Genomic DNA, 25940 nt, shown 5'->3' on the forward strand with positions numbered 1-25940 from the left:
GCGGGGCACTCTTCGTCACTTGAAAGGGAACTGGGCGTTTGCCGCAGGAAAAAGTAAGATGTTTCTGCTCTCGCGCCATATGCAGTTCTCGCGGGATCTCGTTGAGGGCGGGGCACCCAGTTCCTTATAAAAGGTACGGAAGCGGGTGGATTTCCAGAGTTGGTGGCGTTTTGTGGCGGTTGCGGCAGTTTGGGACGCTAAGGCTCTTTGAGCGGCGTGCGGCCCTGAATCCCCTGACAACAGGCTGGGGGCCGCCAGGGGCCTCCAGTCCGGGTGGCGTCGCCACACAGCCCCGCCTCGAATGAAGAGGACGAACACGGGTCCTCTCTCGGGCCCGCATTGGGTGGACTGCGTCGCGGACCCGTAGTGGGGGCGCCCAGCTCGCCGGGGAGATTCGGGTGGAAACCCTCACGGCCCCCGGTGGTGGGCGCCGGCGCGGCGCTGGGCTCGGGCGGGTCTGCGCTGGGGAGGGCCAGGGCCTCTAATGCCGGTGTCTTTGGGGACGCGCCTGTGTGTGTTTTCGCCGTTTGCCTGGTCAGTTGGAGACAGGGTCTCTCTTTGTCGCCCAGGCTGGAGTGCGGCGGTGGGATCAGGGCTCACTGTTGCCTCCGCCTCTAGAGTAGCTGGGACCTCAGGCGCGCGCCATGATGTCCGACTAATTTTTTTAAATTTTTTGTAGAGACGGTGTTGGGGGAAGGGTGGGGGTTAGGGTTGTCCAAGCTGGTCTTGAACTCCTGAACCTCAGGTGATCCGCCCGCCCTGGCCTCCCAAGGTGCTGGGATTACAGACATGAGCCACTGTGCCCGGCAAGCAGCTGTTATAAAGTAAAATACACGCAGAGCCTGCAATTTACTCTTAATGAAAGCCTCCTGTCTAGACGGTGTTAATAATGCGTGTCCTGCAGCAAAGATAACCCAGACGGGATCATGTAATTGCCCAGCAGAACGGTAACCAGTTGCGCATCTTAACCTGCTTTTAGTTCATTTGTTTTGAGACAGAGCCTGGCTCTGTCGCCCAGGTTGGAGTGCTATGGCACGATCTCCGTTCACTGCAGCCTCCACCTCCCAAGCCCAGGCGATCCTCCCGCCTCAGCCTCCAGAGTACCTGGGACCACAGGTGCCGCTGCTACGCACAGTCCTAACCACTTTCTTATCTGACACTTGAAGTGCTTCTACATACCCAGCTCCTCTAATGCACTTTGAAGCAGCTCCATCATCTTTGAAGGGCAGTTCACGCTGTTGAGAATCATGTTTTTAACTGTGGGAAAAGTAAAAATTTCCACGAGCACCAGCTGTGTCATTTTTTTTTTGGACGGAGTCTTGCTCTGTCACCCAGGCTAGAGTGCAGTGTCGTGACCTAGGCTCACTGCAAGCTCCGCCCCCCAGGTTCATGCCGTTCTCCTGCCTCAGCCTCGCGCCACTACACCCAGCTAATTTTTGTATTTTTAGTAGAGATGGAGTTTCCTCATGTTGGTCAGGCTGGTCTTGAACTCCTGACCTCATGATCTGCCCACCTCGGCCTCCTAAAGTGCTGGGATTACAGGCGTGAGTCCGGCCCTGTGCTTATGATCACAAATCTGGCTTACATGGCTGGGCACATCTTTAATCCACGGCTTCTTTCCAGGAGTGCTTGAAAGCTCTCCTTTTATGAAGGTTAATTTTAGTTAAAACCAGAGCATCCTGGCCAGGCCCAGTGGCTCACACCGGTAATCCCAGCACTTTGGGAGACAGAGGCAGGTGGATCACGAGTCTAGGAGTTCGAGACCAGCCTGGCCAAAATGGTGAAACCCCATCTCTACTAAAAAAAAATACAAAACTTGACTGCCCGTGGTGGCGGATGCTTGTAGTCCCAGCTACTCTGGAGGCCAAGGCAGGAGAATCTCCTGAACTCCGGAGGTGGAGGTTGCAGTGAGCTGAGATTGTGCCACTGCACTCCAGCCTGGGTGATGGAGACTGCATCTCAAAAACAAAAAACCAGAGCACCCTTTTATCAAGAAATTGGTGGATTGCAGTATTTCAAGGGTGAACAAGTAAATGCAGCCTTCTCCAAGAGCAAATCTCATTCTGGCACCAGAATTTATCCATGACAGATAATTGACCCGAGAAACATTCCTTGTAAGGTTGCTGGTGTCACGTAACCAAAATACTAAGTATTGTAAGTTCTGATACCTTCTTCACTCTACAAAGGATGGTTCAATGCCTCACACTGTTTGCCAGGCGGTGCTCTAGGGCTTTGTTGTAAAATACACACAGACTTCAATGACAGTGTAGGAGAAGAATGTCAAATACCTTGTTGACTAAAGAAATACAGTTAAGCTTTTAAAGAATTAGTTTTATTCAGAAGCCTTACCAAGGACCCTACACCCCAGCCCCAGCCCAGGAGCTCAAGCGATCCTCCTACCTCCGCCTCTGAAATTGCTGGAATCACAGGTGTGAGCTACCAGGCCTCACCTTGTTCAAAGTTTTAAAATCTAATCCACAAACTGCTTAGGTTTGTTTTCCTTCACCTTTTTGTGACTAGATAATCTAACATTTTACACCGTTTTCCTGGAAATGTTTATGCCAGATGTCTGAATACACATCTGAAAGGTCTCTAACTTTTCTGGGGAGCAATAGCTTTTTAGCCCAGAGTCTATGAAAATGATGAGAGCTGGCGAGGTTTGGTGCAGTCTCTGGGTGAACGATGCTTTCTAGGGAAACGATGGGGCATAAGACAGACATGGGGTCTCCTGCTTTGAGATTAATCGGCTGAAATGGACCCCTCCCCAACATACAAACATTGCAGGACATGAGGTGCTGAAGATGGGGCTGCTGACCCAGAGCTTAATGGATCTGTCCACCTTTGTGACCAAGAAGCTTCTTTCCTTAGACACTGAGGGGCCCTGGGATTATGAGGGTAAATCCACTTTTTAGAGTAGGAATCTCCAAACCCCAGGCCACGGACCAGTATCAGCACCTGTCTGTGGCCTGTAAGGAACCAGGCTGTGCAGCAGGAGGCAAGCAAGGGAGCTAAGCTGAGCTCTGCCTCCTGTCAGCGGCAGCATTGGATTATCAGAGGACTGTGAACCCTATTGTGAACTGCGCATTCGAGGGATGTAGGCTGTGCACTCCTCATGGGAATCTAATGCCTGACGATGTGAGGTGGAATAGTTTCATCCCGAAACCACTACCCCATCTATCTCCGGAAGAATTTTTTTCCACCACCTGTGGAAAAGTTATTGACATGGTTAGACTTTGTGTCCCCACGCAGATCTCATCTTGAACTGTAATCCCATAATCCCTATAACCCCCACGTGTGGAGGGAGAAACCAGGTGGAGTAATTGAATCACGGGGATGGGTTCCCCATGGCATTGTCTTGATAGTTCTCTAGAGATCTTACGGTTTTATAAGGGGCTCTTCCCCCTCTGCTCGGCACTTCTCCTGTCCTGCCACCTTGTGAAGAAGGTGCCTTCCTTCCCCTTCACCTCCTGCCATGATTGTAAATTTCCTGAGGCCTCCCCAGCCATGCTGAACTGTCAAACCTCTTTCCTTTATAAATTACGCAGTCTCAGGCAGTTCTTTATAGCACTGTGAAAATGGACTAATACATTTGTATTCCACAAAACCCGTCCCTGTTGCCAAAAAGGCTTTGGAAAACGCAGAGTGGGAAGGTGGTGAATAGATGGGAGGAGACTCATACTTTTGTCATGTAGGAGAGCAACAAGATCTCCTCTCAGCAGAAGAGGTTTTTGCTGTGAAATATGGTGTGTACTTTTCCATGGCATATGTGGTGCTCAGCAGATGCCCTAACATCAACAGGACTCCAAGCCCCTCGTTCTGTTTATCACTGGTAGGCAGTTAGGATCGCGTCAGCCGTGTCTTGAGAACATGTCTTGTGAGTCATGCACCCGATTTGTTAAAGCGTCGACTCTGTGTAGCTCTGTTGTGCTATGCATAACATCTACTTAAAAAATGAGAGCTGACAGCCCAGCTTAGCTTTCTGTCCACAAGTCCCCTGCTTAAACTTCTGGATAAGTGTTTCCATTCCTATGGGAAACCTTCATTATCTCCGTAAGTAGAGAATGCAAACAGATATCTTGTCTCTTTTACTGATGGAGACATTAAAGCCCAGTGTGATAAGTTCAAGTGCCCTACAAGGAAAGGCACAAGCAGGCCAGGCTCTGAGTTCCCTAAACAGTGGCTATAGTGCCTGCCCTTTGTCCCTGGCCCCCATGGTGTCTAGGAAAAGAGGCTCCCAGTCACGAGGTAGACAGACTCGTAGGCCTGGTCTTAGCATCCTCGCTGTCACCAGTATCTCTCTTCCCACATGGTTTCCACCTTGGAGAGGGAGACTACCCACCCCATTAAATGTGGCTGCTAGGGTCATGTCTGTTTCACCCCTACTATTTCCCTAATGCTCAGTAGTTGTTCAATAAAGAGCTGTTGGCTTACTCAATGTGTGGACCTCTGGGGCAAGAGGGAAGGAGGGACACAATGCAGTCCCAGCCGGCCAGGAGCACAGGAGGTTGCTGTGGGGGAGATGGTGAGATAAGAATTTGGCAGGGCTTGTTTCACAAGATGCAGGTCACAAAGAACCGCTGATAAAACAGGATGTGGTAAAGAAACCTCCGAACCCCACCAAAAGCAGGACGGTGATGAAAGCACCCTCCGCCTGTCCTCACTGCTCCTTATATGCTAATTATAATGCATTAGCTGCCGAAAGACACTCCCACCAGTCATGACAGTCTCCACATGCCATGGCCACCTCTGAAACTTACCCTGTGTGGTCTGAAACAGGGAGAAACCCTCAGTTCCGGGAATTGCCCACCCCTTTCCCGGAAAACTCATGAACAGTCCACCCCTTTTTAGCATATGATTAAGAAATTACCATAAAAGCCAACCAGCACACCCCAGGGCTGCTCTGCCTATGGAGTAGTCAGCTTTTACTCCTTTACTTCCTTCATAAACCTGCTTTCACTTCATTCCATTGGCTCACTTTTGAATTCCTTCCCGAGGGAAGCCAGGAGCCCACGTGATCTCAGAGACTGAGTCCCACTTCGGGGGTTTGCCCTGTGACAATGGGAACAGCCCAGTGGTCTGCCCCCCTCCAGACCCGACCTGTCCCTTTTCCTCTACCTTCATTGGCTCCGGGAATCAGGTAGAAAAGGGCGAGGGGGCTCATCTTGCCCAGGAGGCTTGGGGGCAGTGCTGCTGGGCTGGGCTGGGTTCCTGTAACTCATCACTGCAGGAGTTGATGTTCTGGATAGAAGTGACCTTGATCTGATCCAGGAGGCCATCCACTAGGAGTGACTTCCTGCCAGAAGCCTCCACCCATCCCTAGGTATTAAAGGTGAACACTGTTCCTTTCTAGGCACAGCCCTGCCTAAACCCAACTGGCTGGGGCAAGGCACCTTGCTGAGTGCTGCCTGGACTCACCTCACTGCTGTCTTGACTCTGGGACCTGCACTGGCTGGGCAGAGTCTAGCACATGTGCAGTGTTAACAGAAGAACCAAACTCTGTAAAAATGTTTTCAGGAGGGTTATTCTGAACCAATAGAAGTGACTGTGGCCTGGAAAAACACAAACCCAAAAAGCCTTGAGTAAGTGGTCACAAGGTACCCAGGTAACAGTTTCTGTCAGCCTCTGAGCCCAAGCTAAGCCATCATATCCCCAGTGACCTACACGTAGACATCCAGATGGCCTGAAGCAACTGAAGATCCACAAAAGAAGTGAAAATAGCCTTAACTGATGACATTCCACCTTTGTGATTTCTTTCTGCCCCACCCTAACTGATCAATGTACTTTGTAATCTCCCCCACCCTTAAGAAGGTTCTTTATAATCTCCCCCACCCTTAAGAAGGTTCTTTGTAATTCTCCTCACCCTTCCAAATGTACTTTGTGAGATCCACCCCCCGCACGCAAAACATTGCTCATAACTCCACCGCCTATCCCAAAACCTGTAAGAACTAATGATAATCCCACCACACTTTGCTGGCTCTCTTTTTGGACTCAGCTCGCCTGCACCCAGGTGAAATAAACAGCTCACACAAAGCCTGTTTGGTGATCTCTTCACACGGACACATGAGACAGTGTCCAATTTTTTTTTTTTTTTTTGAGACGGAGTCTGGCTCTGTCACCCAGGCTGGAGTGCAGTGGCCGGATCTCAGCTCACTGCAAGCTCCGCCTCCCGGGTTTACGCCATTCTCCTGCCTCAGCCTCCCGAGTAGCTGGGACTACAGGCGCCCGCCACATCGCCTGGCTAGTTTTTAGTAGAGACGGGGTTTCACCGTGTTAGCCAGGATGGTCTTGATCTCCTGACCTCGTGGTCTGCCCGTCTCGGCCTCCCAAAGTGCTGGGATTACAGGCTTGAGCCACCGCGCCCGGCCACTTTTTTTTTTTTTTTTTTTTTGAGATGGAGTTTCACTCTTGTTGCCCAGGCTGGAGTGCAGTGGCACAATCTCAGCTCACTGCAACCTCTGCTTCCCAGGTTCAAGTGATTCTCCTGCCTCAGCCTCCCAAGTAGCTGGGATTACAGGTGTGCACTACCACACCTGGCTAATTTTTTGTATTTAGTAGAGATGAGGTTTCACCACGTTGGTCAGGCTGGTCTCAAACACCTGACCTCAGGTGATCCACCTGCCTCAGCCTCCCAAAGTGCTGGGATTACAGGCATGAGCCACTGTGCCTGGCCAGTAACAGTTTACCTTTATACATTTTAGGTAAACAGGAGTTACAGGCAAAGACATAAGTCAGTACATGGAAGGTATGTGTTTGGTTCAGCCTGAAAGGCTGGATATCTCAGAGCAGGGGCTTACAAGTCATAGGTGGGTTTAGGGATTCTTTAGTTGCCATTTGAGAGAGTTAAGCTATTATTTATATTACGTTTTGGGGGAGTCAAAAAGAGTTAAGCTATTGTCTAAAGACCTGAAGTAAGTAGAAAGGAATGCTTGCATTAAGGCAATTGTGGGGGTGAAGGCCCTTGTTATGTAAATGAAAGCCTCATAGGTTTCTAGCAGCCCTTCGAGAAAATGGATGGCAAATGTCTCTTTTCAGACTTTAAAGGTGTCAAGCTGTCAGCAGATCTCTCCTAGATCCAGGCAAGGCCTAGAAAGGGAAGTCCTGGATGTGTTAATGGACATTCTCTATAGATGCAAATTAATTTCCCCCACAAAAGACAGCTTTTTTTTTTTTTTTTTTTTGAGACAGAGTCTCGCTCTGTTGCCCAGGCTGGAGTACAGTGACGTGATCTCAGCTCACTGCAAGCTCTGCCTCCTGGGTTCATGCCATTCTCCTGCCTCAGCCTCCCGAGTAGATGGGACTACAGGCACCCACCACCATACCCAGCTAATTTTTTGTATTTTTTAGTAGAGACGAGGTTTCACCATGTTAGCCAGGATGGTCTCGATCTCCTGACCTTGTGATCCACCTGCCTTGGCCTCCCAAAGTGCTGGAATTACAGTTGTGAGCCACTGCACCCAGCCAAAAGACAACTTTGCAGGGCCATTACAAAATATGTCAAAGAAATATATTTCATGGTAAAATATTTTGATTTCCATTCTGTCATGTGTGCTCATCCAGAACCAGGTTGGAAAGGAAGCCACATTGTACCAGGTTAATTAAAAAAAAAAAAAGGTTTGACAAGGGTTTATGGTTAGTAGGATATGAATCAGCCTTTGCCTGCCATGGCCATAGGTCTTGTTTATAATTTGGTATCTTATTGCCACAAAGAGTCTGTTTGATCAATCTTATCTCTATTTTAATCTAAAAGAAAAACTTCAGCCTGTTGTGGGAAGTTAGGGACCCTGAATGGAGGGACCAACTGAAGCCATGGCAGAAGAACATACATTGTAAAGATTTCATGGACATTTATTAGTTCCCCAAAGTAATACTTTTATAATTTCTTACGCCTGTCTTTACTGCAGTCTCTGAACATAAATTATGAAGATTTCATGGACATTTATCACTTCCCCAATCAATACTCTTGTGATTTCCTATGCCTGTCTTTAATCTCTTAATCCCGTCATCTTCATAAACTGAGGATATATGTTGCCTCAGGACCCTGTGGTGATTGCGTTAACTGCACAGATTGTTCATAAAGCATGTGTGTTTAAACAATATGAAACCTGGGCACCTTGAAAAAAGAACAGGGTAACAGGGATGTTCAGGGAGCAAGGGAGATAACCATTAGGTCTGGCTGCCTGAGAGCTTTGCGGAACAGAGCCATATTTCTCTTCTTTCAAAAGCAAATAGGAGAAATATCGCTGAATTCTTTTTCTCAGCAGGGAACAGCCCTGAGAAAGAGAATGCGTTCCCAGAGGTAAGTCTCTAAAATGGCTGCTCTGGCAATGTTTGTCTTTTGCGGTTGCAGATAAGGGATGAAATAAGCCCCGGTCTCCCGTAGCGCTGCCAGGCCTGTTAGGATCAGGAAATTCCCGCCTGATAAATTTTGGTCAGACCAGTTGTCTGCTCTCAAACCCTGTCTCCTGATAAGATGTTATCAATGACAATGCGTGCCCAGTGGGACATGAAACTTCATTAGCATTTTTAATTTTGCTCCAGTCCTGTGATCTCGCCCTGCCTCCATTTGGCTTGTGATATTTTATTACCTTGTGGAGCATGTGATCTCTGTGACCCACACCCTATTCGTACACTACCTCCCCTTTTGAAAATCACTATTGCAAACTTGCTGGTTTTGCAGCTTGGGGGGCATCACAGAACCTGCTGACATGTGATGTCTCCCCCAGATACCCAGCTTTAAAATTTCTCTCTTTTGTACTCTTTCCCTTTATTTCTCAGACCGGCCGACACTTAGGGAAATAGAAAAGAACCTACATGAATTAACGTTGAATTATTGGGGGTGGGTTCCCCCAATATCAGCTGAATTAAATTTAAAGGAGTGTAACTGAGTAATGAATGCTTTGTGAATTGGGCAGCCCCCAAAATCAGCAGATTCAGAGAGACTGCAGGTGGTGCCCCATGGTCAGAACAAATTTATACATAGAAAAAGTAAAGCGACGTACAGAAATTGGAAGTATTAGAAACAAATTTTTGGTGTCGCAAAGTGAAACAAGTACTCAGGCAAAAGTTTTCTCAGCAAGGCAATTTACGTCTATAGAAGGGTGTTTCCTGCATACAAGGCAGAGGCAAAGGAAAGCGTGGAAAACAAAGGCGAGCAGGAGGTTTTTATCTCTAATGCAGGCCCTGCAGGCCCTGTTCCTGTGTCCTCTCCCTGCAGGCTGGGGTTGGACTGCACAATCTAGGCTAATTCCAATTGGCTACTGTTGACATAATCAAAGGAGGCGACGGTGGGCATTTGACAGGAAGGATAGGTATGGTACATCCTGGGATGTTTGGGCACAGCAGAGAGAGGGAGAGCTGATAGATGAATGTGTATGATTACCTTTTAGAATAGAACAAAGAACCAGGGACTAAAACCCTTTGAAGAGGAACTATTTGTTCTTAATAACAGAAGTGAGGTACAGAAACAGCTGGATTGGTTACAGGTTGGTGTTTGCCTTGTTTGAACACTCAGCAGTGTGTGAGTGGTTGAAGTACGGCTGCTGGGATTGGCCAAGACTCAGCTATTGTTGCAGGCACATACTCCTAAGTTAGGTTTTCAGTCTTGTCTGCCAAGTTAGGTTGCAGTTCGTCCACGAGGACTCAAATATATTAGAAGCATGGAGTCCTTCTCAGGCCATATTTGGTTTGCTTTAACAAACCTCAATGCTGGTCAGTTGTGCCTGAACTCCAAAGGGAAGAGGCATAACGAGGCATGTCTGACCTCCCTTCCCATCATGGCCGGGAATTGTTTTACAGGTTTCTCTGGAGTCCGTTTGGCCAAGAGGGGGTCCATTCAGTTGGTTGGGGGTCTTGGGGTTTTATTTTTAGTTTGCAACAGGCATCATTCTTACTGCTGGATAGATTTAGAGAATGCACCTGCCCTCACAGAGTTTCTGTTGCAGAAGAGGACAAGACCAAAAACACAAACAAATAAGATAATTGTAGGTTTGATAATTGCTGGGATGTAAATAAAATAACACAAAGTGGAAGAGAGTTAATGGGTTGCTGATTTACATGAGTGGCTGGAGGTAGGTGCCACCTAAGTTGAGAGGAAGTGGCCACAGTGACACGCAGGGGTGGAGTGTTCCAAGAAAAGGGGATGGTTGAAAACACTAGAACAGTCATCAGCCTTTTTCCATTCCCATAGCCCACACCATAAGAATAAGGTGTGATGAAACCCAAAGGGAGGGATCGAAACCACCTTTGCAAAAGATTAACATTGAGAAAATTATGCCAGTGGAAAAGATAGCATCTAACCAGCCCCCATCTTTCCTTTAACCTCCAAACTGCCCTTAAGTCATTCCTCGACTTGGACCAAGTTAACTCTAAGAGACATTCCGTTTAAAGGATAATAGCCTTTAGTTTAGTAAGCTAAAACCAAGCCTTTGTAAAGCTCATAAAAGACCACCAAGTTAGGACGATGAAAGGAGCGTAAATTCTGCTAAAGTATAGACATAAACAATTACCAGCCATTATTCCCATGGTCACAAGATTTGCAACTTCCCCAATTACTCCTTCAGATAATTAGACTCTTGTAGACCCTAATGTTGGTCTTTTGAGAAGGCTTTTCTGGTTTTTTGCATTTCTCATGACCGATGGCCCCAGCCAGACCCACTGACCTTCCTGTGGCCCCACCAAGGAGCTGACTGAACGCATGCACACAAGAACCATGTTCCACCCTTCAGGATTCTGCCCTCGCCAGTCAGCAACACTCATTCCCTAGCCAACCCCTCCCCACAAGACTGTCTTTGAAAACCTTAGCGTCCAAGTTTTGGGGGAAGGCTAATTTGAATAATAATAAAACTCCAGCCTCCCATTAGCCAGCTCTATATGTATAAAACACTTTCTCTGTTACAATTCCCCTGTCTTAATGAATTGGATCTGTTTCTGCAGTGGGCAAGAGGAGCCCATTGGGTAGATACACAGTGAGTGCAAAGACCTTGAGACAGGCAGGATACTGGCACAATTGAGGGACAGAAGACAGGGAGCTTGTAGCATAGTGAAGGTGAGCAAGGAGTGTGCGGTGGGAGGAGAGGTGCGTGGGGCCAGATCATAAAGAGTCTCAGAGGCTATTGGGGCCGTAGCCCCTGGCGGCCCTCTAGAGGTTTGCTGAAAATCACTGACATGAGTCAGATTGATTAAAAGGAGAGAAGGCATGCAAACTTATATAATGTGTATACACAGGAGGCTTCAGAATGAAGATCCAACCCCTCAATGAGTTAAGAGAAGCTTGTATACCATCTTGAAGTTACAGAAAGAAGCAGGGTTTGGATCCTGGTAAAACTGGTTATGGAAGGGATGAGAAGAGGAATTCCGTTGAGATTTTATTGAGGGGCAATAAATGATTACTAGGGAGAATGACCGGGTCAGGGAACAGAAATCTACTTGTAAATAGTTCTCTTTGTTGTTTCTCTCTCTCTCTCTCTCTTTTTGAGAGAAGGACTCACTCTGTCACTCAAGTTGGAGTGCAATGGCATGACCTTGGCTCACTGTAGCCTCAGCAGGCTCAAGTGATCCTCCCAACTCACCCTCTCAAATAGCTGGGACTACAAGTGCATGCCACCACAAGTGGCTAATTTTGTTTATTTATTTATTTATTTTTCTGGAGAGACGGGGTCTCAATATGTTGCCCAGGCTGGTCTCAAACTTCTGGGCTTGAAGAATCCTCTCACTTCAGCCTCCCAAAGTTCTGGGGTTACAGGCATGAACCACTGCACCCAGCCAGTATCTCTCTGTGGAATTCAAATGATCCCTGGAGACAGTCTTTATTCTTGCAAAAGAGTCTGTTCATGTGTGCATTCATCTTAGTCTTCTTTTCTGCAATAGTTAATAACAGGGAGGAGAGAAGAAGCTATTGTTCTCCTTGGTAGAACTGGGTCTTAGACAGTAAAGAAAGTTCAACATTTGTGCGAGAGAGACTGGGGGGAGTGCTCAGAGAGACACTGAGACATCTTCATTTCCGCATGTCAGGACACCATTTCGATGCAGGATTGTTTACTCCGTAGCTCAGCTAGGTCCAGGTTCTTGTCTCACAACCAGGAAGAAATAGGCACATGGACATCAAAGAATGAGTGGAGTAGAATTTACTAAGCAAAAAAGAAAGCTCTCAGCAAAAAGAGGGGAGCTGAAAGCAGGTTGCTGGTTGCCCCCTTCACAGTTGAACACAAGGGCTTTTATATAAAAGCTAATGGAGCTGGGTTCCTTATTTGTATAAGGTGTAAATTCCTGTTGGCTCCATCCCTTCCCCTCAGTGTGCATTCAGGCCATTAGTCTGCTGCGGTCATGTTCAGGCAAGCACCCTGTGCAAGTTCCCTTATCTGCACAAAATATCTGGTGTAAGCACTTGTGGGGCAGGTCAGAGATTCTCCAGGGACCCTTCCCTTACTATCTGCCTGAAGCAAGCTAGCTAACTCCTTTCATTCCCCCCTTTAAGAGTGGAGACCCCAACTGCTGTTGGGGAAAGTGGACACTGACCACTCTTAACTGTTTCCTGCTGACGGGGTGCTGTTTTGGGGAAGCAGCAGTTAGGCTCCTCCTGAGGTAAGTTTAAGGATCTCCAGAAGAATGGCGCATCTGGCCCAGCGTGGTGGCTCATGCCTGTCATCCCAGCACTTTGAGAGGCCGAGGCGGGCAGATCACAAGATCAGCAGATAGAGACCATCCTGGCTAACACGGTGAAACGCTGTCTCTATTAAAAATACAATTAGCCAGGCGTGGTGATGGGTGCCTGTAGTCCCAGCTACTTGGGAGGCTGAGGCAGGAGAATGGCGTGAACCCAGGAGGCGAAGCTTGCAGTGAGCCGAGATTGTGCCACTGCACTCCTGCACTCCAGCCTGGGCGACAGAGTGAGACGCCATCTCAAAAAAAAAAACCAAAAAAAAGAAAAGAAAAGAAAAAAAGAATGGCGCATCCATGCATGGTTCCATTTGCATCACCATTTGAAGTTTAATGGGCTCTAAGTGAGAAGAAACAATTTGGGCTGTGAAAATGAAACAAGAAGGGGGAAAGGACAGCTCAAAAATCCCAAGGCTACTGACAAGCCCTGATAACTGGTGGCTACAGTCATGCCTGCTAAGCTTTGGAAGCATGTGGCTTTGGTTAGCTCCTTGGGCTTATTTTCCTAAACAAAGAATCCTCCAGTTTTTGGGCATCCTATTTATTCCTATCACCTGGTAGGATTTGTAGGATAATTGCCCAAAACTAGAATATTGATCCAGATTTTTACATCACCCATTCATTTTGTTACTTTTGAGCTACAGCTGGAGAATTGTTGATTGGTTCACAGGAATAAACAGGGTTAGTTTAAAAGGTAGGCAGAAACAAAAACAACTAATGAGATTAGAATTTAATGACAAACGGCCGGGCGCGGTGGCTCAAGCCTGTAATCCCAGCACTTTGGGAGGCTGAGACGGGCAGATCACGAGGTCAGGAGATCGAGACCATCCTGGCTAACACGGTGAAACCCCGTCTCTACTTAAAATACAAAAAAAATTAGCCGGGCAAGGTGGCGGCGCCTGTAGTCCCAGCTACTCGGGAGGCTGAGGCAGGAGAATGGCGCGAACCTGGGAGGCGGAGCTTGCAGTGAGCGGAGATCGCGCCACTGTACTCCAGCCTGGGTGACAGAGCGAGACTCCGTCTCAAAAAAAAAAAAAAAAAAAAGAATTTAATGACAAACGTATGATAAGTTCTGGAACATAAGTTTTCCAACTCCGGTCCTCATTTTTTGTCAAAAAGAAATCATGATAGGACTGAGTTGTTTGCAAAATAAGCTTTAGTCCTATACTTAGCCTGATTATTTGCGTAAAGTGCAGCAAGAATAATTATTCTTCACATAGACTTTTCAGTTGTCTTTGATGGAACTCTATTCCACTAGGAATCTCAGATAAGGTCTTGTAAAGCTGAGCCCAGCCACAGGTCTGTACCTTCAGATCCCTGAGTTGGGTAACTCCCTCTCTTCTTGAGGTCCCAAGAACATGGGGCACCTGGGCCTGTTAGAATGTGACATTCTTTCCTCACCACAGGTTAGGAACCCCGTGCAGGGACTCTGTAGACAGGGTATTAGGCCAGTTTTCCCAAGGGGATTTTATGGGCTCTGCAAGTCAAACTTGATTCCTTAATGGGACACCCTTCCAGTCAAAGCCTTGGTATAACAACCTGTTTCTCCTATTGTGTCCTGTTGCAAAAGAAAATGGATTCTTATTGCACCAATGCAAATAACTATACTGCCATAGGTTAAGAATACTCACAAGTAGTTTCCAAATTCTGGAGAGTCCAGGCAGAGAGAAACGAACATGCTCCAAATTTTGTTCACAACAGTATACCTTACTCAATTATTAAAGGCTGTAAATAACTCAAAATAAGCTTCCTTGACTCTGAAAAACCAAACAAGGATCAGAAACATTTTAAGCAAAAAGGTTAAAAAGACTAGTTTTATGTTAGTTGAGTCCATTCTGTTAACTCTTGCTCTGCTTGATATTCATGAACATTTTAGCTCTTCATGAGTCTTGTACATTTTTTCTTTATTCCAATGTCACAATCTTCAAAGTTATTAGAAACCTGCATTTGAGAGCACTTGTCAAAGTCCTATAACTCATTATAAACCATCTTTTGAAAAGGATCAAAGCAGCCAGGTGCAGTGACTCACACCTGTAATCCCAGCACTTTGAGAGGCCAAGGCGGGTGGATAACCTGAGGTCAGGAGTTCGAGACCAGCCTGGCCAATATTACAAAATCCCATCTCTAATAAAAATACAAAAATTAGCCAGGTGTGGTGACAGGCACCTGTAATCCCAGGTACTCAGGAGGCTGAGGCAGGAGAATCACTTGAACCCAGGAGGTGGAGGTTGCAGTGAGCCAGGATTGTGCCATTGCATTCCAGCCTGGATAACAAGATTAAACTCCATCTCAAAAAAAGAAAAGGATCAAAGCAAGACAACAATTGTCTGCAAATGACAAAATGTCCAGGGTGGTTACAGTCCAGAACATGATTGACAAAGAAATTTGGTAATTTCTGTGGTTTACAATAACTTAACGTAACCTTAATTAAGATTGATAGCATATACTCAGACATTAGAATTTTAGACATTCCATATAATTTTAGAACATAATATTATCACTAAAATATAACCTAAAGGAGATTAGACATCACTTTTGAATCCCATGTAACTAAACATGTCAAATAATCCTGTCTACCTCTCTTTTGGATGCTCCAGGGGCCCTCTGTAGCATCCAAAAGCTAGGGGGTCAGGAAAGACAATTTTGAAACTGAAGTTTGATTTGGGGAAGACTGTTAAATATATTAGAGGTTCAAAGCACTTAATGCTATGAGATAGAATTCCAGATTACCACAAGTCATTTATTTTAGCCAAAATGATGACTCAAAAAATTTAAAACAAAGCAAAAACCTTTACTCATTCAGAGGAAGATTTAGCTTTCCTATCTGTCTTTAATATTACATAAAAATCCTGCTCTAGAGGAGAAAGCCAAATTTCACCCTTGCATTATTCTACTATTAATATCAACCCGAATTTTTTTAAATGAAACCTTATAGATTAATTATATCCAGTATTTATTTTTTTTTTTTTTGAGATGAAATTTCACTTTTGTTTCCCAGACTGGAGTGCAATGGTGTGATCTTGGATCACCACAACCTCTGCCTCCCAGGTTCAAGTGATTCTCCTGCCTCAACCTCCCAAGTAGCTGAGATTACAGGCGCCCACCACCATACACAGCTAAGTTTTGTATTTTTCGTAGAGATGGGGTTTCACCATGTTGGCCAGGCAGGTCTTGAACTCCAGACCTCAGGTGATCCACCCGCCTCAGCTTCCTAACATGCTGGGATTACAGGTGTGAGCCACCATGCCAGGCCAATTGTATCCAGTCTTAACCAGTTTGACCATGAAGTGAGATTCTTGTAAACCTTTTAGAACCCTTTACAAATTTTTGTTCAAAAATGCATTCATGCCTTAAGAAAACCTTGTTGTGCTGTTTTTTTGTTTGTTTGTTTGTTTGTTGTTTGTTTGTTTGTTTTTTGAGATGGAGTCTCGCTCTGTTGCCCAGGCTGGAGTGCAGTGGCTGAATCTCAGCTCACTGCAAGCTCTGCCTCCGGGTTTACGCCATTCTCCTGCCTCAGCCTCCCGAGTAGCTGGGACTATAGCCGCCCGCCACCACGCCTGGCTAATTTTTTGTATTTTTTTAGTAGAGACGGGGTTTCACCGTGTTAGCCAGGATGGTCTCGATCTCCTGACCTCGTGATCTGCCCGTCTCGGCCTCCCAAAGTGCTGGGATTACAGGCTTGAGCCACCGCACCTGGCCTGTTGTGCTTTTATTTCAATGTTCAATTTATGGAAAAACCGTATAATACCTTTGTGAAGTTAGTCAGTATGTTCACACACAGAATTTCTTTTGCAAGATTAGTTTGTACAAACCTTCCACCAATGATCCTTTAACCCAAGGCAAAAATTTACATTGCCATGCCTTCTGACAGTCTTTTATTAAAAGCATATTTTACTTTCCTTACACACCTTGCATGTAAATCTATTTTTAGTAGTCTCAATTACATGTTATAATGGCAACTCTTAGCAATTTTTTTTTGAGATGGAGTCTCGCTCTGTCACCCAGGCTGGAGTACAGTGGCGCAATCTCGGCTCACTGCAAGCTCCCCCTCCCCGGGTTCGTGCCATTCTCCTGCCTCAGCTTCCTGAGTAGCTGGGAGTACAGGTGCCCGCCACCACACCTGGTTAATTTTTTTGTATTTCTAGTAGAGATGGGGTTTCACCATGTTAGCCAGGATGGTCTTGATCTCCTAACCTTGTGATCTGCCCACCTCAGCCTCCCAAAGTGCTGGGATTACAGGCATGAGCCACTGCGCCTGGCCAGCAATTTTTAACTTAGTATAAAACCTGGTAAGTTGTTTTAATTATGTACTAGGCACAGATAAAGTCTGAGTCCTTCCAACATAGTTATGGATGTGGTTAATTCCATATGTCCCCATGCCTTACCACGTTGTAAAGCAGACAAGTCAAACAGTTCTTAAAAGCCAAAGAAGCAGTTGATAGTTGAAACATTTAGCAAACCTAGTATCTAACCTACATGATTCAGCCCATGTATTTACATTTTGAAGACATTTGTATTTTACCAATGGTCTTTAAAACTGCCTTTATTTCTCAATGATTAAAGTCACATGAACTAAAAGGCATCACAGTTTTTATTTTTCCTTCACAAATATTTGATCTAAGCATTTATTTAATTAGAGCCCTTTTTTATATTAGCATCACACACATAACACATATATGATTACACAGGCAGACAGAAGAAAATCCAGTAGTTGTAAGATTTTTCCTTTGCCAATCTCCTAATTGGATTATTGGCCTCAGGGTGGAGTCCTTCAAAAAACAGGGCTAGGAAAGCATACAGTTACTGGGGCCCAATAAACAGGTATAGCTGGAAGACAAAAACAGACATTGAGAGGAATCTATCTACTTTTAGTTCCTTTGGGGTTCCATTTGGAAAACAAGGTTTTTTTTTTTTTTTTTTTTTTTTAATGGGAATAGGCCATTCCATTAAACAGTTACACCTCATTTTAGGAGATGGCATTGCAGATGAGCTTGTGACATGGTTTGGACATGTGTCCCTTCCAAATCTCATGTTGAAATATGACCTCCAGTGTTGGAGATGGGCCTAGTGGGAGGTGTTTGGATCATGGGGGCAGATCCCTCATAGGTGTCTTGGTGCTGTCCTTATCGTCCTGAGTGAGTTCTCATTCATTTGAAAGAGCCTGTGGCACCTCACCCCCTCTCTTACTCCCTCTCTCCATGTAAAATGCCTGCTCCCCCTTCACTTTCTGCCATGAGTAAAAGCTTCCTGAGGTCTCACCAAAAGTCAAGCAGATGCTGGTACCTTTCCCATACAGCCTATAGTACTGTGAGCCGAATAAACCTCTTTTCTTTATAAATTACCCATTCTCAGGAATTCCTTTATTGCAATGAAAAATGGAGTAACACAGCTTGCAAAGAGAAGAAAGACAAAGATTTTGTTGGGGACAATTTATAAACCAGTTTCCTTAGAGTCTGAAACACAGTCAATTGAGGTGTCCAGATGTTAGATTCAAAACATTGTTTGTTAAAGTGGAAGAAGGCAGTGGAAATCTGCCAAGTTTTTCTTTTCTGTATTACAAGGTATGTGTTGCGGGAAGTCAGGGACCCCGAATGGAGGGACCAGCTGAAGCCATGGCAGAAGAACATAAATTGTGAAGATTTCATGGATGTTTATTAGTTCCCCAAATGAATACTTCTATAATTTCTCACGCCTGTCTGTACTGCAATCTCTGAACATAAATTGTGAAGATTTCATGGACATTTATCAGTTCCCCAGTCAATACTCTTATAATTTCCTATACCTGTCTTGTCTTTAATCTCTTAATCCTGTCATCTTCGTAAACTGAGGATGTATGTCACCTCAGGATCCTGTGATGATTGCGTTAACTGCACATATTGTTTGTAAAACGTGTGTTTGAACAATATGAAATCTGGGCATCCTAAAAAAGAACAGGATAACAGCGATTTTCAGGGAACAAGGAAAATAACCATAAGGTCTGACTGCCTGTGGAGCCGGGCAGAACAGAGTCATATTTCTCTTCTTGCAGAAAACAAATAAGAGAAATATTGCTGAATTATTTTCCCAGCAAGTAATAACCCTGAGAAAGGAATATATTCCCCGGGGGAGGTCTATAAATGGCTGCTCTGGAAGTGTCTATCTTATGCAGTTGAAGATAAGGGATGAAATACGCCCTGGTTTCCTGCAGCGCCCTCAGACTTGCTAGGATGAGGAAATTCCAGCCTGGCGAACTATAGTCAGACCAGTTGTCTGCTCTCAAACCCCATTTCCTGTTAAGATGTTTGTCAAGATGATGCGTGCCCAGTGGGACATGGAACCTCATCGGTAATTCTAATTTCACCCTGGCCTTGTGATCTTGTTCTGCCCTTCTGCCCTTGTGATCTTTTATTGCCCTTTGAAGCATGTGATCTTTGTGACTTACTCCTTGTTTGTACCCCCCTCCCCTTTTGAAATCCCTAATAAAAACTTGCTGGTTTTGCAGCTCAAGGGGCATCACAGAATCTACCGATAGGTGATGTCACCCCTGGAGGCCCAGCTGTAAAATTTCTGTCTTTTGTACTCTTTCTCTTTATTTCTCAGATCAGCCGACACTTAGGGAAAATAAAAAAGAACCTACGTTGAAATATTGGGGGCTGGTTCCCTCAATAGTATGAGCTTTAGCTTGCAAGGCCTCAGCGAAAATGTAGTAGCAATTTCATTCAGTCCACCTCAGAAAGATGGAAGATTTTGAAAATGTTAGTGTGGAGATTTGTAGCCAGATAAGAATAGAGGATTCAGCACAAATTGTAGAAAATAATAAAAACTGAAAAAACAATGGACAAGGCTAGAAACTAATGAAAAGTGTACTGTAGTATTCTTTCTTAAGAAAGAATACTTAAAAAAAGTATTGTATACTTAAAAAAAGTATTGTATACTTAAAAAAAACTATTGTAGGGAAGAGGTCTTGCTATGTCACCCAGGCTGGTATTGAACTTCTATCCCCACCCAGCCTATAGTTTTCTTTTGAAACATAATTTTTCTCTCTCCAGTTTCCCATTGTTATCAAGGATAAATCATAGTAAGACCAATATATATTGGCAAAATAAGTTTCAGTGTTATTACACTTGGCACGATTATTTGCATAAAGTATAGTAAAAATAGTGATTGGCCATATAGACTCTTTTAAGTTGCTTTTGCTGGAACTTTTTATAAGGTTAGACTATTTATTTAATCTCTCTGTCTTTCTCTCTTTTAGACAGAGTTTTACTCTGTCACCCAGGCTGGAGTGCAGTGGCACGATCTTGGCTCACTGCAACCTCCACCTCCCAGGCTCAAGCGATCCTCCCACCTCCACCTCCCGAGTAGCTGGACTACAGGCGCCCACCACCACACCTGGGTATTTTTTGTATTTTTGGTACAGACAGGGTTTTGCCATGTTGCTCAGACCGGTCTGAGCCTTATTTATTTATTTTGCCTGTACCTGGCCTTATTTATTTATTTTTGATGCAGGGTATCACTCTGTTGCCCAGGCTGGAGTGCAGTGATGTCATCATCGTTCACAATGACCTTGAACTCCTATGCTCAAGTGATCCTCCAACCTCAGTCTCCCAAGTAGCTTTGATGAAAGAAACATATCACTACGCTGGGCTTTTTTTTTGTTGTTGTTGTTGTTGTTTTGAGAGATGGAGTCTCACTATGTTGCACAGTCTGGTTTTGAACTCCTGGCCTCAAGCAATCCTCTTTCCTTGATCTCCCAAAATACTGGGATTACAGGCTTGAGCCACCATGACTGGCCAAGGTCAGACTTTGTAAAAGCCTCCTGAACCAAGGCAAAGATTTATCTGTGCCTACAGATACCTGTATGAATTGGATGACTTCTTCTAGAGGTCTCAAAATATTTGAGATTCCTGGGCCTAATCAGAAAGTGACATTCTTTACTTAACAGGTCAGGAGCCTTGCAGGGGAACCATTGAGTCAAGGTACCAGACCAGTATTTTCAACTCTTTTTTTCAACTCTATAAGTTAACCTCAATTCCTCGAAACAGTCCAGTCATATCTAAAATATGCCATTCTAGTCAAAGCCTTGGTAGAATAATCAGTGTCTCCAACTGTTTCCTGTTATAAAAGACAACAGATTCTTACAGACCTTATGCAGATAACTATATTGCCATAAATTAGGAATACTCACAAATAGTTTTCAAACTTGGAGACATCAGATAAAGAGAAAGAAATATGCTTCAAATTTTGCTCACAAGAATATACTTCACTCAATTGTTAAAAGCTATAAATAGCTCAAAAGAAAATAGTTTGTCAAATATCAAAGGTTTAAAACACTTCATATCACAAAATAGAATCACAGGTCACTGTAAAAAGGTCACTGAGCCAAAATGATAATTCAAATACTTCAAAAAGCAAAAATTATTTACTCTTTAATAGAGAGTTTCCTAAACAATCATAAAGCCTAGTAAATTCAGGCTGGGCATGGCGGCTCATGTCTGTAATCCCGGCACTTTGGGAGGCTGAGGCCAGTGGATCACCTGAGGTCAGGAGTTCGAGACCAGCCTGGGCAACATGACAAAACCCCATCTCTACTGAAATTACAAAAATTGGCCAAGCATAGTTGTGCATGTCTGTAATCCCAGCTACTCAGGAGGCTGAGGCAGGAGAATCACTTGAACCTGGGAGGTGGAGGTTGCAGTGAGCCAATATCGCGCCACTGTACTCCAGCCTGGGTGACAGAGCGAGACTGCATCTCAAAAAAAACCCAAAAACCAAAAAACTAATAAATACAGCATGAGGTCACTGAATCTGTCCCTCTCCCTCACCTATTTTGTTTTGTTTTTTGAAGTTTACTGAAAAGGTAAACAAAAATCTTGGACAATCTCTTATTACACAAAACTTTTGTTCCAAAAAGGAAACCAAATTTTACATTTGCATTAGTGTTTTATTAATAATAAAGCTAATTTTAATAAAATTTTATAAACAAATCCATCCATTCTTAACCAGTTTGACCACAAGATTTTTATAAACCTTTTATAACCTTTGACAATTTTCCATTTTCTTTTTCAAATTTCTACATACATTTAGTTTTATTATCATTTTTAAATTCCCTCAATGTAAAACTTAACTAGGCAAAATTAGTATCCCTTTAATGAAAACTATAATGGTATGGCTTCTTATAACCTCCTTTACTAAAAAGACATTTTACTTTCCTCATATATTTTGCATATAGAAATGGTTTTCTTGTATCTAGTAGTTTTATTTATTTATTTATTTTTGAGATGGAGTCTCACTCTGTAGCCCAGGCTGGAGTTTTAATTACATATATTAATTATGATGTGAACTCTTAATAACACTTGTTTTTAGAGAAAAACCTGGAAGATCAGCAATTTTAATAATGTACCAGATGCAGAGCCCAGGACAAAGGACAGTGCCTGCAGCTATGCCTCCCCATGGCTGAGGTGGGAGGATTGCTTGAGCCCAGGAAACAAAGATTGCAGTGAGCCAGGATCTCACCACTGAGCTCTCACCTGGGTGACAGAAAAAGACTCTGTTTCAAAAAATAAAAATAAAAAAAATAAGCAACAGTTTTATGACCTTAAAACATTTAGGTGACAGAATCTGACCAATAGACCATTAGACTTAGACAAAAATGTCTACGTTAAATTCTGAAGACATTTACTATCCTGTTTTACCAACACTTTAGAAACTGTATTTACCAAAGATTACTAGAGTCACCTGAATTAGAACTCATTTAAGTTAACGTTTCTATTTTTCTGATAAAATGTTTGATTTAAGTGCTTACCTTTTCCTTAAGCCAATTAATTAGAGCTCTTTCATGTATTTTGGTAGTGAAACATGACATACACGTGACATGTATAAACACATAGACATACAAACACACAAACAGAAACAGATCTTATACACTTACAAGATTGTTCATTTGCCATTTTTCAACTAGTTTGTCTCCCTTACTTCAGACTATTAATCTCTTGATTAACTGTTTCACGCCCAAAACAATTGCTAGGGAACTCTAAATTTTCATCTCCAAAAACATGACTTTAGCTGAAACAAGGTAGAAAATTTGTATCTCAAAGGCACAGAACTTAGATCTAAGCAAAGTCTCACTCTGTCGCCCAGGCTGGAGTGCAGTGGTGCAATCTTGGCTCACTGCAACCTCAGCCTCCTGAGTAGCTGGGATTACAGGCAAATGCCACCACGCCCGGCTAATTTATTTATCTATTTATTTAGTTAGTTAGTTTTATTTTTTATTTTTTAGCAGAGACAGAGTTTTGCCATGTTGGCCAGGCTGGTCTCAATCTCCTGATCTCTGCTGATCTGCCCACCTCGGCCTCCCAAAGTGCTGGGATTATATGCGTGAGCCACCATACCCAGCCCAAGCAAAGGTAAGGTTTGTTATGTGAACTGTGAGCGGTATCTTTCCCATCCTAAAAGTTCCTCCTGGTTTAGAGAGGAGATGCACTTGTAAATGGAGATTGCCTTTATAGACGTAAACTTCTTTTACAAAGAGTTTCAAAATAACCACCTATGTGTTAGAATGTTGCATTTTGGTTTTTAAACTTAGCTTGTTTGTTAATTAGATGACTAGATAAATTAGATTACCCTGAAGAGTAGAGCCCTTTAATGAAAAGGGGAAAGCAAGCATGGAGTTTTTAAGGCCTAATCTTTAAATATGCATGAAGCAGGCACAGCTGGAAGGCAGAGCACAGATCCTCCAAAATCAAAGATCCCATTTTTACGCCAAATCCTGGGTCCCAGAAAGAAGAGAGCGGCGTGGGACTGGCCGGTGCAATGCTCCCACGGTGCATTTCATCTCAGCACGGGAGTGGATGGGGCGATGCTCCCATGGTGTGTTTCATCTGAGCACGGGACTGGACGGTGTGGTCATCCCACGGTGCATTTCATCTCCTCGCGGGACTGAACGGTGCGATGCTCCCACGGTGCATTTCACCTCAGCACGGGAGTGGACGGTGCAATGCTCCCACAGTGCATTTCATTTCGTCATGGGACTGGACAGTACAATGCCTCCACAGTGCATTTCATCTCAGCCCAGGACTGGATGGTTCAATACCCCCACAGTGCATTTCATCTCAGCACGGGACTGCACGGTGCGATGCTCCCACGGTGCATTTCATCTCAGCACGGGACTGCACGGTGCGATGCTCCCACGGTGCATTTCATCTCAGCACGGGACTGGATGACGCGATGCTCCCATGGTGCATTTCATTTTGTCATGGGACTGGACAGTACAATGCCTCCACAGTGCATTTCATCTCAGCCCAGGACTGGACTGTGCGATACCTGCACAATGCTTTTCATTTTGTCATGGGACGGGAAGGTGTGATGCCCCACGGTGCATTTCATTGTAAGGCCATTCCCTGGAGCCTGGTGGGCAACCCAGAGCTCTAACTGAACAGTAAAGTAGGTTAGTTGCTGGCCACGTGCAGAGTCCAATTATTTAGAATGAGGTCTGGCACAAATAAGGTTATTTATTCCAAAGCTAGCTTGGGGAAGTGGCACAGGCATCTGTCTTGCCTTTAGCTGTCCCATTTTGCTTTTGGAACAGAAAGTAGGCACTTCTAAAAGACAGGGGAGGAAGTGAGCAGGGGCAGAAGTGGGTTCATGCTAGCTCCAGTGCCTTATCTATCAGGTGGTCGAGCTAGTGACTGCTGGCACTTTTGTGGGCAGGCCATTATCTCTCCAGGCCACCTCCTGATGAGGGAGTTCCATAGCAGGCATACTTTGGTCTGTAAATCAACTGTTAATTCTCAAGGAGTTAGACACACTTGCCAAGGGATCTCGAGGTACTGTCCGGTGAAGGAGGGGAGAAAAGGCTAGATTTGCATGTCTAAAGGGCTAAGTAGGAAGTCAGGAACTGGGAAAAGGAGAAAAAAAGAGAGGAAAAAATAATTAAACATCTTTTAGAAAAATGGGGGTACTCGGAAACAAAGCCAGTCATCCCAATCTGTGGTCAGCCTATCGCCCGGGGAGTCTTATCCCTTGGTGGGCTGTGCTTTGATAGCCTCTAGGTAATGCAGGCACACCTCAAAACTGGGGCTTAGCCTGACAGAGTTCTTGGCTTTGCTCGGAAAATAATTTAAGGGCAGGGCTAACCCACAGGGAGAGGCCAGAGTAGCAGTAAACAGCAGCAGGAGGAGGAGGAGCAGGAGCAGCAGGGGTAGCCACAGCTGCAACAAGGGAGCACTGGCTAGCCACATTTATACCTGGTCTTAATTATATGCTAATCAAGGGGTAGACTATTCTGAATTTTCTAGGAAAGAAGTGGGGAAGTTCTGGAACCATATAGGGTATTGTCATGGTATTTATAAGCTGTCATAGTGCTGTAAGGAAGGTCTTTATGCTGATGAATGGTGAGGGCAACTGGAGGTCACTTTTGTTTCCATCTGCTGGTCTCAGCTGTTTTTTTTTTTTTTTTTTTTTTAAGCTTGCTTTTTTTTTTTTTTTTTTTTTGAAATAGGGTCTCGCTCCATTGCCCAGGCTGGAATACAGTGGTACAATCATGGCTTACTGCAGCCTTGACCCCCTGGGCTCAAGTGATCCTCCTGCCTTCGTCTCCCAAGTACCTGGGCCCACAGGCACATGCCACCATGCTTGGCTAATTTTTTAGTTTTTTGTAGAGATGGGGTTCTCACTATGTTGCCCAGGGTGGTCTCAAACTCCTGGCTCAAGTGATCCTCCTGCTGCAGCTTCCCAAAATTCTGGGGTTATAGGCGTGAGCCGCTGTACCCAACTTGCATCCTGCTTTGACCAGCAGGGCCATTACCGGTGCTCAGAAAACAAATCTGGCTGATTTCCCACCTCACTGGTGCCCCAGACCATGCTTTTTGTCACCCCCTGTAGTAATAACCATTTTCTGTAAGCAACTGCCATCAGCCACCTCTAAAACTGTATCTCTTGCCTAGCCATTACGCAAACCACGGTCAAGTTTTCTCACAATACTGGGTAATTTTTGGTATCCCCAAAAAGCCAAAGAGATCAGGTAATACCATGCAAAAGAGGGCAGAGCTTTAGACCTCAGAAGACTCTGCATGTGACGCTTGAAACTCCACAAGGAAAGCAGAAGGCCTCCAACAAACGGTGAGTGGCATCTTTTTTTTTCTGAGTTCCTTCAGGGCTTTGGGTCATTAGAAATCTCTGAATCTCTTTACATGGTACTGAATATGGCAGCAGAAGCAGGAGTGGGGCGGAGTAAAAGTATATGGGAGAACCATTATTTTAAAATGAAGTGAACAGAGGTGTCACAGGCGTTCGAACCAGAGTGACTC

At 44.6% G+C, this 25940-nt stretch overlaps 1 long non-coding RNA gene across 2 annotated transcripts; it reads left to right on the forward strand.

The window, feature by feature from the left end:
* Window positions 1-14: 14 nt before the first annotated feature.
* LOC141408864 (uncharacterized) lies at window positions 15-24093 on the forward strand. 2 transcript variants are annotated; one of them, XR_012426318.1, is made up of 3 exons: window positions 15-133; window positions 22913-23039; window positions 23337-24093. It is a non-coding gene; the product is annotated as an uncharacterized lncRNA (long non-coding RNA). The 2 variants fall into 2 exon arrangements; XR_012426319.1 differs by having other exon boundaries at window positions 23340-24093.
* The last annotated feature ends 1847 nt before the right edge of the window (window positions 24094-25940 follow it).

This window comes from Macaca fascicularis, chromosome 16 (assembly GCF_037993035.2).
Source record: "Macaca fascicularis isolate 582-1 chromosome 16, T2T-MFA8v1.1".
Lineage (NCBI taxonomy): Eukaryota > Metazoa > Chordata > Mammalia > Primates > Cercopithecidae > Macaca > Macaca fascicularis.